We start from the raw sequence: 16,187 nt of genomic DNA on the forward strand, positions 1-16,187 counted from the left end.
AGGCGGTCGGCCCGCTCGCACTCCGTGAGGCCGAACTTGGCGATGAGGAGACGCTTGAGCGCCTTGTACCTGTGGTCGGCCGGTGGGTTCCGCAGGACAGACGTGACTCGGGCGGCAGTGCCGGGCCCGAGGGCGGCGATGACGTGGTAATAACGCGTCTCATCCGCCGTTATGCCTCGAAGTTGGAACTGTGCCTCGGCCTGCACGAACCATACTTCGGCCTGAGCTTCCCAAAACTCAGGGAGCTTCACCGCTACCACGTTGTTGGCCATGGTGCGTTCTGTGGTCAGCGACGGCTGAACCAAAAGGGGTCACCAATGTAGCGTGGTGCTTCGCACCAACGTAGCACTGACCAACGAAGGTAAGCCACAATGCGTAGGGTCAAAAGAGTCTTTATTCAATAGCTCAAACTGTAGCACTGACCGCTGACGTGCTCGGGGCTGCGCACCCCGTGTATATCCCGAGGCCACGCCTACCCCTCGGGCGTGGCCGACACCCTCTTGGTGCACGGAATTGATGTCAGCGAGCCATCGTGTCCGCCACAATATTGTAATTTAAAGGTGTAATTTTAATTTTGCTAGTTTGTCACTACTATTGCCATTACATTCAGTGATATATGGGAATTACGATTTACAAGTAACATTAGTACAAAAAACATTACTAAGGATTCTGCATGGTCTGGTACAGGAGGAGGTCCATGGGGGGGTGTGACACCATACGAGTTACCGGTGACACCATATGGGTGACACCAACCCTAGTGACGCCACTGCCAAAGGGTAACTTCCTCGCTGATGGATAATCCACGGTTGTTCAAAGCCTGGATATGGGTGGGATAGTTATCCTTGGGATAAGGTCTGGAAAAGGAGTGGTTAAGTGCTGGAAAAGGCGTGGTTAAAGTTGTGATTGACATATGGTATCCCACAATGCATTGCACTGTCTCGTCCACTTGAAAAACAGTCATGGCGGGTGCAGTCAGTCATACTACAAAGAGGAAGGCAAATTTTGCTCCAACCTGGCGAGGTATGTTGTGTCGGGCGGCAGAAGATAATATAAAGCTAATTAAGTGCAAATTTTCCACATCCTATCGAATAATCTGAAGAGGAAGAAGGCGTGAGTAACGATTACAGCTGCCGTCGAGTGATCAATCGGTGTCGGAGACGATCGCTCGGCGGAGGAAGTGAAGGAGAAATGGTTCACGCATTGAGTAAGGTAACTCGACAGACAACGATCGATTGTCGTACATTTATTAACAGGGCCGTTTCACATCCACACATGAAACATTGGTTGAACATCTTTACACATCCATACATGACACATTGGTTAAAACATGTTTACACATCCATACATGACACATTGGTTAAAACATGTTTACACATCTATACATGACACATTGGATCAACATGTTTACATGTCCATACATGACACATTGGTTAAAACATGTTTACACATCCATACATGACATTGGTTGAACACGTTTACGCATCCATACATGCAACATTGGTTGAACATGTTTACACATCCATACATGACACATTGGTTAAAACATGTTTACACATCCATACATGAAACATTTGTTGAACATGTTTACACATCCATACATGACACATTGGTTAAAACATGTTTACACATCCATACATGACACATTGGTTAAAACATGTTTACACATCCATACATGACGCATTGGTTAAAACATGTTTACACATCCATACATGACACATTGGTTAAAACATGTTTACACATCCAGACATGAAACATTGGTTGAACATGTTTACACATCTGTACATGACACATTGGTTAAACATGTTTACACATCCATACATGACACATTGGTTGAACATGTTTACACATCCATACATGACACATTGGTTGAACACGTTTACACATCCATACATGACACATTGGTTAAAACATGTTTACACATCCATACATGACACATTGGTTAAAACATGTTTACACATCCATACATGAAACATTGGTTGAACATGTTTACACATTCATACATGACACATTGGTTAAAACATGTTTACACATCCATACATGACACATTGGATCAACATGTTTATACATCCATACATGAAACATTGGTTAAAACATGCTTACACATCCATACATGACACATTGGATCAACACGTTTACATGTCAGTACATAACACATTGGATCAACATGTTTACACGTCTGTACATGACACATTGGATCAATATGTTTAGATGTCCATACATGAAACACTGAATCAACATGTTTGCTGAATTTATTTTCAATGTTTGTCCGACAGATGTCGAACAAAGCTGGATCGTCTGCCATTTCTAATTGGACAACCCTACATACGTGTCACTAACCACGGCTAAGGCATTTGTGCCAGAGGAGGTCGGGTAAAGTTATCTAGAAAAATAACTAATATATTGAGCAGATAAAGTTATGTAGTCTTTGAGCAACAAAACCTATCCCGTGGATAAATTTTATCCACATGATAGGGCTTATCTGGGTTCTAACAACCAGGCCCTGGATGGTACATAGTTCAGGTGAGTTCGTCAGCCAGTCTGGCTGTATGTAAACACTCAGATCTTCTCTGAAACTACACACAAAATTTCGATGAACCTTGATCACAACCTTCATCAACCATGATGGTCTAAAGATTGTTCACGGCATTAATACCGATAAGGGTCTACAGGGTTCCAAGTGGGTCTACGAGGAGTTTGTCCCCTCAAAATAGGTATTTGCTTTCTTCTCTGAAACGACACAAAATTTTGATGAAACTTGACCACAAACTTGACCACTTATGATGCTAAAACGAATATTCCTATTGTCACCAAATTTTGCAGAACTTCTGAGGACCAAGGCCTCCTGATGGTGGTTTGAAAATCACGTTAAAAAATTGCATATTAAGTAGGTCATTTTAAAGGTCAAAGGTCATTACAGTTCTAGGTAGCCACATTTGACTTCTTAAAAAGGTTTTCACCTGATTTAGATGTAACTTGGTAAGAATCATCTCTGCATGATGCTTTCACAAGTTTGTTCAAACCATCGGCGAATTTACATAATGTTACGTTTATGGGGTGAGGCTAGAGAAAGGTGGGATTACATAGGAATAGCATGGACCGTGTAATGTGTAGAAGCATCTCGATGTACATAAGCAGGGAAAATGTAGCTTAAGGTTGGGTTTAAATGTGAATGATAGAGGGTTGTGCTCGTGATAACAGAGAGGGATTAAAGTTAAGGAAATGTGTGTAAAACCTCATGTAAACTTCCACTGGGCGTGCCGGGTGACATTCTACCAGGCAGAAGGAGAGAGATGGGGAGGGGGGGGGGGGGTGAAGGGGAGCTATAAACGTTCCCTGGACGGGGTTGGAGCTCAACGCCTGGAGGAGGGGCAAATGTCGTCAAGGGAGACGAGGGAGGAGCCAGGACTGGCGGGAACAGGAGACAGTGAGCTCGCTGTTTGAAGTAGAGAGGCTGAAGAGAACAAGAGAGGAGATTGAGGGTTGGTGAGGAGAACTGAAGGAGTTCTGATTAGAATTGGAAGACGTGGAGGTTTAAGGTCGTCGTCCTGCCTACCTGCCTTGGTCCCTAGTGTTGTCTTGTCCTCCCCGATTGCCTGTCATTTTCTGGCCCGAATACTCACCACCGTTCTTTTGGGCAGCTGTCACCTCACCTTGCTCATCACCTCGCCCATCGCCTTGCCCACCTCCTCAACACCAGCTCCGTGTCCTATCTTCCTGCTCCCCCGTTGCCACAGAGATATGTCGCCCTGTTTTGTGTCCCTTTTCCCCGTCTGTGACCATGACTGAGTGAGGTGCCTTAGTTAATATGATTCATTTTACCACATTATTTTACCTCATTGGACATAGTGGTTATTGATTTTATTTTCCCTTGTTTGTTCGGGAATAAACCCGTTTGGTTTCATAAAAGTCTTAAGGTCGTCGTGAGTCGTCGTGATTCTCCGCAGCCACGCGCGCAAGCTTTTACCGCCATAACCTGGAACACCTCGGAGTTAAAGCCTTGTTTCGGCCCATCCATTAACGGGTCTCGGTGTTAACCGGCTCTGTACAGGACAATATTTTGTGGGTCATCCGCACCGACCTCTGGTTCCCTGGTTTTCCCAGGTAAACTCAGTGGCATTGGCCCTATTTTTAATACATGATTGAGACACACAAAAGCTAGAGCAGAATAGAAGGGAATAAAATGGAAAGGTAGAAACACCAACAGTAGGGTGGAAGTGAGAGTGTTGCCAACTCGAAAGACCGAAAGTCGAAAAGACCGACTGGACAACCCTCCCATCCACTTTCTGAATAATCCTCTCCAAGAAGTTCTGTGACTCAAGCTTTTGGGTCTCACTATCTGCCATGATCTTTCCTGGGAAAACCACATTTCAAATCTGGCCTCCAAAGCCAGTCGCCGACTGGGCATCCTCCGTCGTGCGAAGTCCTTCCTTGGCACACCTGAGCTCCTCACCACATACAAGGCTTTCATCCGCAGCTCAATGGAATACTGCCCTCCCCTCTGGGCTGGTGCTCCTGCCTCACACCTAGCTCGTCTTCACGCTATTGAAACCAAAGCGTTCAGAATCATTGGAATCTCCCGCGATGAAGCTAACTCCAAGGGCCTCTCACTCACTCACCGCAGGCAGGTTGGTGGTCTTTCCGTCTTCTACCGACTCCTCTCTGGCCTTGCCCCCCCCCCAGCTCTCTCTGGGCTCTGTCCTGCAAATATTCCTCCAGGTCGCACAAGATCTGCCTGCAACCCTCTTATGGTTAAACTGCCAAAATCAAGACTTTCTGCTCACCTTCACTCCATTCCTCTTTTCTCCCGCCTCTGGAACAAACTCCCTCACTCTCTTCAATCCCACTCCACCACCATCTCTTATCTTCCCCCATCCAAAACCTTGATCTTTTCTACCCCCGCTAATTTCACCTCGATTCCACTTTTTTGAAATACCTACTTCTGTCCTGGAAGTCCTTGGTGTCCTTGTTTTATACTCCCCCCCCCCCACCCCCCCTTCTCACGCCTCCTCCCCACAACCCACAAGCCCTCTCCCTCCCACACATCTCCTTGCTCTTAATGTTGTGTGCTCTCAAGTGTTTGTGTGCTTCCCCTTCTCTTGTCTTCCGCTTCCTCTTTTTATATATTTTGTTTGTCTGGTTGATTTGTTTGTGAAGTAAATGTCAGCTCTTTCACGAGCCTCGATTCAGTATCCAAAAAAACAACAACATAATTTGCTTCTATAGAGCAAGAGGGCATCTTTTTCCATGATTATATTATATACTTGTGTGTAGGTAGGAATATACAAGGACCATACTGAGAGTTATGAGAATCTTTATTGTACAATAAAATAAAGGTACATGAAAGAAAACTGATATTGTCAATAGTAACTAGACATACCACGTTACTGTTCTACAAAATCTCCAGGATGATCCACACATTTCTGCCAACACTGTATGAGCTTTAAAATCCTGCTGTGGTCGAAGTTCGCTCCAGCACTTCAAAACTAGCTACACACGGCTATCTGGACTTCCTCGGCATTTTCATGGTGCTGGCGTCTCGTGTGATATGTTAAGGGCCCGAACAAAAAGTATACCAGGGGGGTCCAAGTCCAGACTGTACGGGGGAGTGGGAGAGCGGGAGAGCACATCCCAGGCATTCAATGAGATATCCTCCAATGTCAGACCTGCAATGTGAGATCTATCGTTGCCATGTTGGAAGATGAAAGCTTTTTTTCATTGGGCGCTTTTCCCAAAGTGCATGTTTCCTTTTTCTTGAGCGTCTGAACATCGTGAGCAACATTGTTGGGGCCGCTTTGGGCAGGAAATCGACCAGTATGTGTTCCTTGACATCCCAGATTACGGTTCACATAACTTTGCTGATGGATGTTACTCTTTTTGCCTCCTTCTTTTTTGGATCAATCGAGTGATGCCATTCCATGCTTTTCTGCTTGATTTCTGGGTCAAAATGGTGGAACCTCTTTCATCACCCGTGGTGCTATGGACCAGGAAGTCATCACTCTCAGCAGAATGTCGTTGAAGCAACTGTGATGACACATCCATGCGTGTGTTTTTGTGTTTCTTTGGAAGCAAACAGGCGACCTGATGGGAACAAACTTTCTGATATCCCAAGGTCTCTGTCATCTCCTGTACATCATGGTTTCCTTTGCCATTCTGTGCTGCGATCCCCCTAACCATCACCCCTCAGTCCTCACTGATGAGCACATCAGCTTTCTGCTCGTTGCATTCAGCCACGGTGATTCTCAGCCGAGCACAGCATGGCTGATCGGTAATGTCCGTGTTTCCCTTTTTGAAGTGTTTCACCCACCTTCTTACACTTCCAACACCCATGAAGGCATCTCCGTACACATGACTCAATTGGCTGTAAATATCTGCAGACGAGTTGTTCTCCTTCACGAGGAATTCAATCAGCCATTTTGTCGCAATGGATTGTGGGAACACCAGAGGTGTGCATGCGCCGAGCCAGTGTTTATATTGGAGTGGAAAGATAGATAGATGTTGCTAATATATCGTGTTCTACTATATTTGGCACAACTGGGTGGTGTCCACTGATGCTCATGACCATTGGTACGACCTTCGTATCTGTGAGCAGGTATATATAATCATTGAGGTTTGTGAGATGCCCGAGTATGAACACATCTTTCATGTGTTTCTTCTGCGACTACTAATACTAATATTATAAGAAGGAAGCTCTTAATTGATAGCATATCCACAGTGGGAGACCTTCTGAACGGTCTCCTGAACGACGAGTAGAGAAGCCTTCTTTCACACGAGGAACTTGCAGCGAAAATGGGCCTATGGACAATCAGGATCCCCTCAAGGATACTCAGAGGTCAAAAGTTATTTGCCTCCTGATTGCCTGGCATATTTAGAGAAGCTCAATGAGGGTGATGGAATTATGTACAGAGTGGCCACAAAGTCCCGATGCACGCAGTTAGAATTTAGTTAGAATTTATCTGTATGCTTCCCTCCATTCTCCGCACAAATTTGAATTTTTCTCCATGGTCTACTGGACATCTTCCATGTTGAGGGTTGGATGTCATAAAAGCAGCCCCTGACAGATGTTTTGAGGTCTTAAACTGTTGACAGCTGTTTGTTAGGTGGAGATGAGAAATTTCCTCTTTCACAACGCCCCAAAGCGTGTTGTCACATGTTAAGTCCCGACTTCGAGGAGGCCACACTATCTCAGATCCACGTCCAATCCATCGTCCACCGAATTTGTTGTCGAGATATTTTCTAACTGCGAGAGCATAATGTGCTGGTTGCACCATCTTGTTGCAGTGTAGCTGTTGCCTTGACACCTCTGTCACACAGTTGTGGAACAAACCACGTCTGAAGCATGTTCAAACAAGCAGTGTGATTGACACTTGTATCGAAAAAATATGGCCCTATCAAGTGATCTTCTGAAATTGCTGCCCATATCATGACATGAGGATGCTGTTCAATTTCCTCATAAAAATGATTTTCTTTGCACCAAAAATATACATTCCTCGATCGATTGCTGAGGTAAATCGCACACTCATCCGAAAAAAATACGCTTAGTCTTGATTTAATGATGGGAAATCGCTGCAGAAGAGCCTTGCTCTAAATAAAGTCAAATCAAGGACACTCCCTGTTGAAAAAGCCTTCTTCTCCCATGCCCGCATCGTGTCGCGCGTAGGAGCTGGCTTATTGAACCTCTGCAAAATTCTTGTCCTTATGTCTTCAAAACTTGCTCCTTCTCACGCTTGATCATGAACCTAAACACAAGTAATCAGTCTCTCTTCTATAGTGTACTCGCTGGTGTCCGTCATGCTGAAGCCGTACCTGGAAAACAAATAACAGAGGACACACTATTATGCATACGGACTTTGTGGCCACTCTGTAGATGTCCATCAGTAACTCCATGGACTTTAAAATTGGACCACGATGTTGCGAGCTCCCTCATCCACCACTTTACTTGCAAACAATATGAGTAAGGCCTGTGGCACAGCTGAAATGTCCTTCTGTGGGCTATCAAGGAAGATTACATACCTGTTAGTTATTCAATCGCTCCATTATATAGCTCTTGCAAACCGATCAGTTACTCCCTGGCATGAGATTTTTCCACTTTCTGACTGTTCATCCATGTTGGTATTCACTGTATCTCTACCCAACGCCCAGAGTTATGGCAGACTTGCGTTGGAGGTTACTACATGGTGCATTGAGCTCTGGAGCTATGTTGTGGTATTTCACTGACTTTCCAGAGGAATGTTGCTTTTGTGGTGAAAGGGAAACTATATTCCACATCTACCTACAATTCCACCATCTTCAACCAGTTTTCTTACTGATGAAAAACCTGCTCTTGCGCTTCTGGCTTCACTTCTCTCCAACACTTTTTATCATTGGGTACCCGGTAAAGAAACAAAGCAAGTCACGATATCTCTTTGTTAACTTCATTTTAGCCTGTGGAAAATGGCAATACATGAATATAAAAACATAGGGGCAATACCCCTGGCGCTCATCGGGTGGAATAAACAGTATACTGCACTGACTTAAGGTATTTTAAACCAATTTCAATGGTTGCTAGAAGACAGGGCAGCATGTAGAATCATACTGACATAATCATTAGAATTTAAACAAACAAACAAACAAAAAAAATACCTATTTTTCAGAGCAACCCCCCCCCCCCCCCTCCTCCAAACCCATATACCTCCTCAGACCCCAATTTTTCTAATTCCTTGATCAAACTTTGGTACATCACGTGTGATGAAGGTTGTGGTCAAGTTTCATCGAAATTACTTGTGTAGTTTTTGAGAAGAAAGCAAATACCTATTTTGTATGGTCAAACCTGGACCCACCTTGACCCCTCTCCTCCCCCGTACACCTCCTTAAACTTCCATTTTCTTAGTGCCGTGAACAAATTGCTGTACATCGTGGGGGATGAAGGTTGTGGTCACGTTTCATCAAAATAGTGTGTGTAGTTTCTGAGAAGAAAGCAAATTCCTATTTTGGGGGGTCAAACCTGGATCCACTTTGACCCCCAGTAAACCCCCTTCGCCCTCATTTTTTAAATATTTATGCCGTGAACAAACTTTAGTCACAACACAACAAATAAATGAGCTAACCAGGAAGGCAAAAATCGAGAGGGATGTAGTGAAACACAGTTCTGTAGGCCTGAGGGGCCTAATACACATGTATTGTTAGCTCACCTGGAACGAAGTTCAGGGGAGCTTATACGATGGTGCGTCGTTCGTCCGTCTGTCTGTCAGTCCGTTGGTTCGTCCGTCCGTAAACACTTGCAACTTTTTCTCCGGAACCGCTGATGGGATTGCGACCAAATATGGCACAAATGATATTTGTTGTGTTGCGACTAAAGTTTGCTCATGGCATTAAAAAAAAAAAAAAAAATATATATATATATATTGGGGTCGAAGTGGGTTTACTGGGGGTTAAAGTGGATCCAGGTTTGACCCCCCCCAAAATAGGAATTTGCTTTTTCCTCAAAGCACACGCAATTCCGATGACACTTCACCACAACCTTCACCACCCATGATGTACTGAAGTTTGTTCATGGCATTGGAAAAATTGGGGACTGAGGAGGTACACGGGGTTGGAGGGGGAGATGGGGATTTGCTCCCCAAAATAGGTATTTTTTTGTTTAAAGTCTTATGATTATGTCAGAACGATTCTACATGCTGCCCTGTCTTCCAGCAACCATTTCAATTGGTTTAAAATACCTTTATTCGATGCAGTATACTGTTTATTCCATGATGCAGTCTACTATTTATTCCATGATGCAGTATACTGTTTATTCTATCAGGTGGAAGTCATTTTACTGGTGAAACAAGTGTAACATGTCTTTCAATCCTGACAAATCTCACACTCTTACTTTGTCTCTCCGAAAAGACCGACTGGAAAACCCTCCCTTCTACTTTCTCAACAATCCTTTCCAAGAAGTTATGTCACTCAAGCTTTTGGGTCTCACTATCTGCCACGATCTTTCCTGGAAAAAACACATTTCCAAGCTGGACTCCAAAGCCAGTCGCCGACTGTGCATCCTCCATCATGCGAAGTCCTTCCTTGGCACACCTGAGCTCCTCACCACATACAAGGCTTTCATCCGCAGCTCAATGGAATACTGCTCTCCCCTCTGGGCTGGTGCTCCTGGCTCACACCTAGCTCGGCTTCACGCTGTTGAAACCAAAGCTTTCAGAATCATTGGAATCTCCTGCGATGAAGCTGATTGTGAGGGTCTTTCACTCGCTCACCGCAGGCAGGTTGGTGTTCTTTATCTTCTACCTACTCCTTTCCGGCCTAGCTCCCCAAGCTCTATCTGTGCTCCGTCCCCCAAATATTCCTACAGGTCGCACAAGATCTGCCTGCAACCCTCTTCTGGTGAAACTGCCAAAATCAAGACTTTCTGCTCACCTCCACTCTTTCATTCCTCTTTTCTCCCGCCTCTGGAACAAACTCCCTCACTGTCTTCAATCCCACTCCTCCCTGCAGGTTTTTAAAACAGCTGTTCACCACCATCTCTTATCTTCCCCCATCCAAAACCTTGATCTTTTCTACCCTCGCCAATTCACCCCAGATCCACTTTTTTGAAATACCAACTTCTTTCCTGGAAGTCCTTGCAGTGTCCTTGTGTTTTATACCTCTCCCAACCCCCCGCCCCCCTTTTCCATTCCTCCTCCCCCCAAGCCCTCTCCCTCCCACGGATCTTCCGTTGTCCCTGTTCTCTGTTGTACTTGTGTGCTCCCCTCTCTCTCCCCATGTTGTCTCCCGCTCCCTTTATTGTATGTTTTGTGTCCGTTTTTTTTGGGGGGGGATTTATGTTAGCTCTTACACGAACCTCGATCTTGTATACATAAAAAAAGAAAAAGAGTGAGTTCCGGGGATATTGCCCCTCATTGTATATTGTACTCACAAACAGCACCAGAATTGAGGCCACGCAGATCTAAAGATGAATTACTAATTTGATGATCCTAACATTTGCATAATGATTTCAGGAGGAGGTCAAATAAGGCACAACAGAAGCCTAAAGCAAATGGATTGAAAATACTATATTTTGTATGAAACGGTGAACTTATCTTCTGTTACACTAAAGGGAAGGAAGAGACGCATACAGATATGAGACTCGTTGGAAAAGTGTCTCATTAGAAAACAACAGCTGTTCTCTTCTCTTCTCCCTATATCTCTCTCCCCCTCTCTCCCCCTCTCTGTACTCACCAGAAACGAACTGCTCTCTTCCCTCTGGTCCCCTTTTGGGACTTGTGTGCTTGCCAGAGTTTCCAAGCATCGCCAGCAGGTGACAGGGGGGACCACGAGAGAGGGGAGGGAGGAGCAATGGGTGGGCAGTGCTCCCACAGAGAGGGTCCAATAACTGGCATTTATGGGATTCGACAGGTTGGACATTTGTTTCCCGGTATCATTCAGTTTGGTAATCCAACTTTAAACATGCGCTTAATTACACGGCACAATATCGGTAATGTAAGACATCAGACAAACTGCACTTATTCACGATATAATTACAAATACACATGACGTGACCCTCCGTGGTGTTGCCAGGTTTTCTCCAAGGTTACTTTATGACAAATTCTTTGATTTTGCTTCGCTTCACTGACATACATTTTGTTTTCTTCAACTTTCAGAAAGTGTTATAAAATTTTTTTTCCCCTAAAGCTGCACTTCAGTCATAATCAAGGATTGCTATGGCCTTCAATGGCCTTGATACAGCAATATAGCATGGTGCTGCTCTTTCAATGCTGTTATTACTTTTAATTGATTACACTGGTCCGCGTTTGAAATTTTTTCATGAGGTCAAGGATTGTTTTAGTTCTTTTATAATTTTTGCATGCTGAATTCAAAAATGTAACTCGTTTTGCTCAATCAGGTCAGGTTTTTATGCTATCTGTTAAAAAAAAAATTGATAATTCGAAAATAATCGTATTGAAATTAGCAAGTTTTTTTTTTTTTTTTTTTTTTTTTTTTTTAAACAGACTTAAATTGACAGAAAATGTAAAAAGTCTATAAAAAATGGTACACGAGTATAGTTATGTGGAAGAAAGGGCTTTCTCAAAGACTAGTCTGTGTTCCACAGCTGGAACGTCTCTCTTGAGGCGCCAGCAGTAGTCCGCGAGCATGTTCACATCCCAGCGGCCCTGGTACCTCTCTTCCATCACTCGAATATCCTGGTGGAAGCGCTCTCCATGCTCCTCGCTGACATCACCGCGGTTGTCCGGAAAGTAGTCTAAATGCGAGCTGAGAAAATGCATCTTTATGGACATGCGTGCACCAAGAGCCTGGAATCTCTGCAGAGCTCCTCGACAACACGTTCGTATTCTGGACTTCGGTGGTTGCCCAGAAAATTCGTGACCATGGACTTGAATGCGAGCCATTGATCTCATTGTCCTCCAGACTTTCGTCGAATTGAGCATCTTTCATTAGCTCCCAGATCTGGGGGCCGTCAAAAATACCTGCTTTCATTTTGCCCTCACTGACGCGTGGAAATTTCTGATTCAGGAAAGCGAAAGCTCGGCCTTCTTTGTTGAGTGCTCTGGCGAAATTCTTCATTAGTCCGAGCTTCATGTGCAGCGACGGAAGTAGAATCTTCTGCGGATTCACCAGATCGTGTGACAGAACGTTGTGCGAACCTGGTTCCAGGCCAGGTCTTGCTGGCCAGTCGCGTTGTCCGTAGTGTTGCTTGTCTGCTCGGCTGTCCCACAGACAGAGAAAACAGGGGTATTTGGTGTAGCTGCCTCGCAGACCCAGCACTAGGCTATAACCTATAAAAAGTTTATTAATTACTCCTGGTATCAATACTGAGTATGGTATCATCGCTACCAAAAATACAAATATTTAAAATTATTGGAAATTATTTAAGATATAAAATACTTCACTTTTTCTTACTTAGATTTTACTTTAAAAAAGTATCTAGGTTGACACCAACATACCTTTAGGTCTCTGCATGTCATCCAATTGTGATGTTTGTACTTCAAAGCAGTTAGCAAAAGGTCCATGTTACTATAACTTTCAGTCATCTGCACCGAGTGACCCACCGGAACAGATGCGACCTTGTTACCATTGTAGAGTAGTACTGCTTTCTAGCTTCTGCTTGAGGAGTCCATGAAGAGCCGCCATTTTGTAGGGTCATACGCTAAACCCAAAGCTGTAATGAGGCCGTTGATGTTACAGTAAAACCAGCGAAGCTTCTTTGTCCAACATGAAATATTCTCGAAACTCTTCTTCGCGGCTGCGATACCAGAAGAATGTTGTTTCTGGAGTTAACAAACTATCTTCGCGAAGACGAGATCCGAGCAACTGAGCAGATTATTTGGACAAGCACAAATCTCTTGTCAAATCGTTCAACTCAGCTTGGCTCAAGAGTTTGGGTTGACTTGTCTCAGCAGTAGGTTGATATGTATCAGATATGTCACCGTCGTCCATTTCTTCATCTGAGTCAGACGACGAATCCAAGTTGTCGGGCGGTGATGGAATTTGAATTTCTGGTCCATGAGGCACTGGCTTTATGGCAGATGGCACGTCTGGATACTTTACGTGTTGCTTATTTTTTCGATTTATGCCTAAAAGGAAACGGGTAAAGACAGATAAAGATAAGATAAAGACATATCTCATATATTGTGAGGCATATTTTTGTAAGTAAAACGATACTAAATTCATAATAACTTACCTTGTAGGGTTGTCATACAGAAATAACAGTCAGTAGTATGATCTCTACCTTCCCTCCACACCATTGGGACACCGAAAGGTAGACAATCTAGCTTATTGTGGCTCCAGCGCCACAGACTTTCAACGCATGTTTTGCATCATATGTGAGGGGCAAAGGCGTGTCCTGCTCACCAAGTTTAACTCCAAAGTAGAGTGATAGCTTTTCCTCACAGAATGTCTGATGTTTGACTGCAGGTCTGACATAGTGACGTCATACAGATGTAGCAGAACCTGTTTGGGTCTTTCTTGCACATTCTATGCATGATGAAAAACAGTAATGACAATCGTAATTTGACATAAGTTGTCTGTTTATGATATAGAGCTTGGCTAACACTTGGCTAAAATGTAAGTGTGTTTAAAAAAAATTAACTTGCTAATTTCATAACGATTATTTTGGAATTATCTATTCTTTTCAAATTGAAATGGGAGTTCCGCTTCCGGTCCCTCGAGCGACGGGGCTTGCTTTGATCTCTCCACGGCATCAAAGTTTGAGTGTTTTCCCGTTCGTTTCTTTGTCAAATTTCCGCTGCGTATTTTGTTGTGTATGTGTTATTGTGTGTTTCTATTTGGTTTTGGTTTTGTAGTTGTTGCAAATTTGTGTGTAATTAGTCGTTTCTTTGTCCGTGCCTCATGCGGCCTGGTGTCTCGTGCGGCCTCCTCGTCTCGACTTGTGCCCCGCCCCCTATATTCTCGTTTGTTCTTTCACCTCTGCTCCTGCTTTCTCAAATCCACGTTCTCACTTAGAGACTTTTCCCAGATTGTTTTCATGGTTTTGTTGAAATATTTCTTTAAATATGTTTAAACCGCAGCGGTGATCCCCCCTCCCCCCCCCCCCCCCAGGATTTCCATGTTTTAAACGTTTCCCAGTGTGTACCCTGGATAAGAATAGGTACGCCGTATCCCTGCGTGTCGTAGGAGGTGACTAAGTGGGTTGGCGTCAGGAAGGGCATCCGGCCATAAAAAAAAAACATTGCCTCAAAAAAGAGAACCATGACAATTACAACTACATGTGGGCAGGGTACAGCCCGAAGTGGAGATCGGTTTCTGAGGTTTGGGGCATGGAATGTAGGGACAATGACAGGGAGATCGGGAGAAGTGGTGGAAGTATTGGTCAGAAGAAGAGTGGACATATGTTGTGTGCAAGAGACGAGATGGAAGGGAAGTGGTGTGAGAATGGTGAAGGGTAGGCAGGGACAGAAATACAAGTTTGTGTGGCAAGGGTGCCTGGAGGGCGTGAATGGTGTTGGTGTCCTGTTTTCTGAGGAGTTTGTAGACAGTGTGGTGAGTGTGACTAGAGTGAGTGATAGGTTGATGATGGTGAAAATGATGATTGGAAAGCTCTTGGTGAACGTCATCTCGGGATATGCTCCGCAGGTTGGTCGGAGCGATGAAGAGAAGGACAAGTTCTGGTGTGCGATAGAGAAGCTGATGGAAAACGTGAAAGATGAGGAAGTTGTTGTGGTAGGAGGAGACCTAAATGGACATGTGGGAAGGAGTATGGATGGTTTTGAAGGAGTTCATGGGGGTTACGGATATGGTGTGAGAAATGGAGAAGGTGAAAGGATTTTGGAGTTTGCTGATGGAGCTGATTTGTTGATTTGTAATACTCAGTTCCAGAAAGAGGATAATAAGCTTGTTACATACACGTCAGGTGGGTCGACGACAACCGTTGACTACCTGATGGTGCGTAGGCGAGATAGGGGGCACCTCCGAGACACAAAGGTGATCCCGGGGGAGGAGGCTGTTTCACAGCACCACTTGGTTGTCTGCGACGTAAGGGTGAAAGGTGCGAGGAGAGCTCGGCGGGTGAAGTACCAACCGAGAATGAAGGTGTGGAGGTTGAAAGAGGTGACAGTAAGGGAGGCATTAAAAGAGAGGCTGAGTAGGGTCGAGGATGATGTGGTTGAGCTTGAAAGTGGTTGGATGTCAATGAAAGCTAGTCTGTTGGGAGCCGTTGGTGAGGTATGTGGATGGACAAAAGGCCCACCAAGGCACTCGGAAACATGGTGGTGGGATGATGAAGTTGGAAAGACGATTGACGAGAAGAGGAAGAAGTTCAAGGAGTGGCAGAAGGCGAAGGGTACGGGAGCAGAAACAGCAGAGCATGAAAGTTATAAGGCAGCCAGGAAGGCTGCAAAGAAAGAGGTAGCAAAGGCGCAGGAGGCATGTAGGAAAATGTTCGGAGAACGCTTGGATTCGGAAGAGGGTCAGAGAGCGGTATTCAGGATTGCAAAGCAGATAGCGAAAGAGAGGTGTGATGTGATGGGGGTGAGCTGCTTGAAGGATGAAGTGGGACAAATCGTTGTCGACCCAGATGGAATTAAAGGAAGATGGAAAAGATATATGGAAATGCTGTTGAATACAGAGAATGAATGGGATGGCAACATAGAGAGTAACCCAGTTTTAGGACCGGCAGAGAAGATAACTGAGAAGGAAGTTGAGGAAGCGATAAAAGCAATGAAGGGTAGAAAAGCGGGAGGGCCGACGGGAGTTATGGGAGA

The 16,187-nt window shown here is 44.6% G+C and overlaps 1 protein-coding gene across 1 annotated transcript in view; it reads left to right on the forward strand.

Annotated features, from left to right (window-relative positions):
• Positions 1–915: 915 nt before the first annotated feature.
• PALD1 (phosphatase domain containing paladin 1) overlaps positions 916–16,187 on the forward strand; it is a 271,064-nt gene continuing 255,792 nt past the window's right edge. The window contains exon 1 of the mRNA XM_078783909.1: positions 916–1,020. The gene's annotated coding sequence lies outside the window, so the exon portion shown is untranslated. The remainder of the gene's footprint in view (positions 1,021–16,187) is intronic.

This window comes from Myxine glutinosa, chromosome 8, assembly GCF_964187855.1.
Source record: "Myxine glutinosa chromosome 8, kmMyxGlut1.1, whole genome shotgun sequence".
NCBI lineage: Eukaryota > Metazoa > Chordata > Myxini > Myxiniformes > Myxinidae > Myxine > Myxine glutinosa.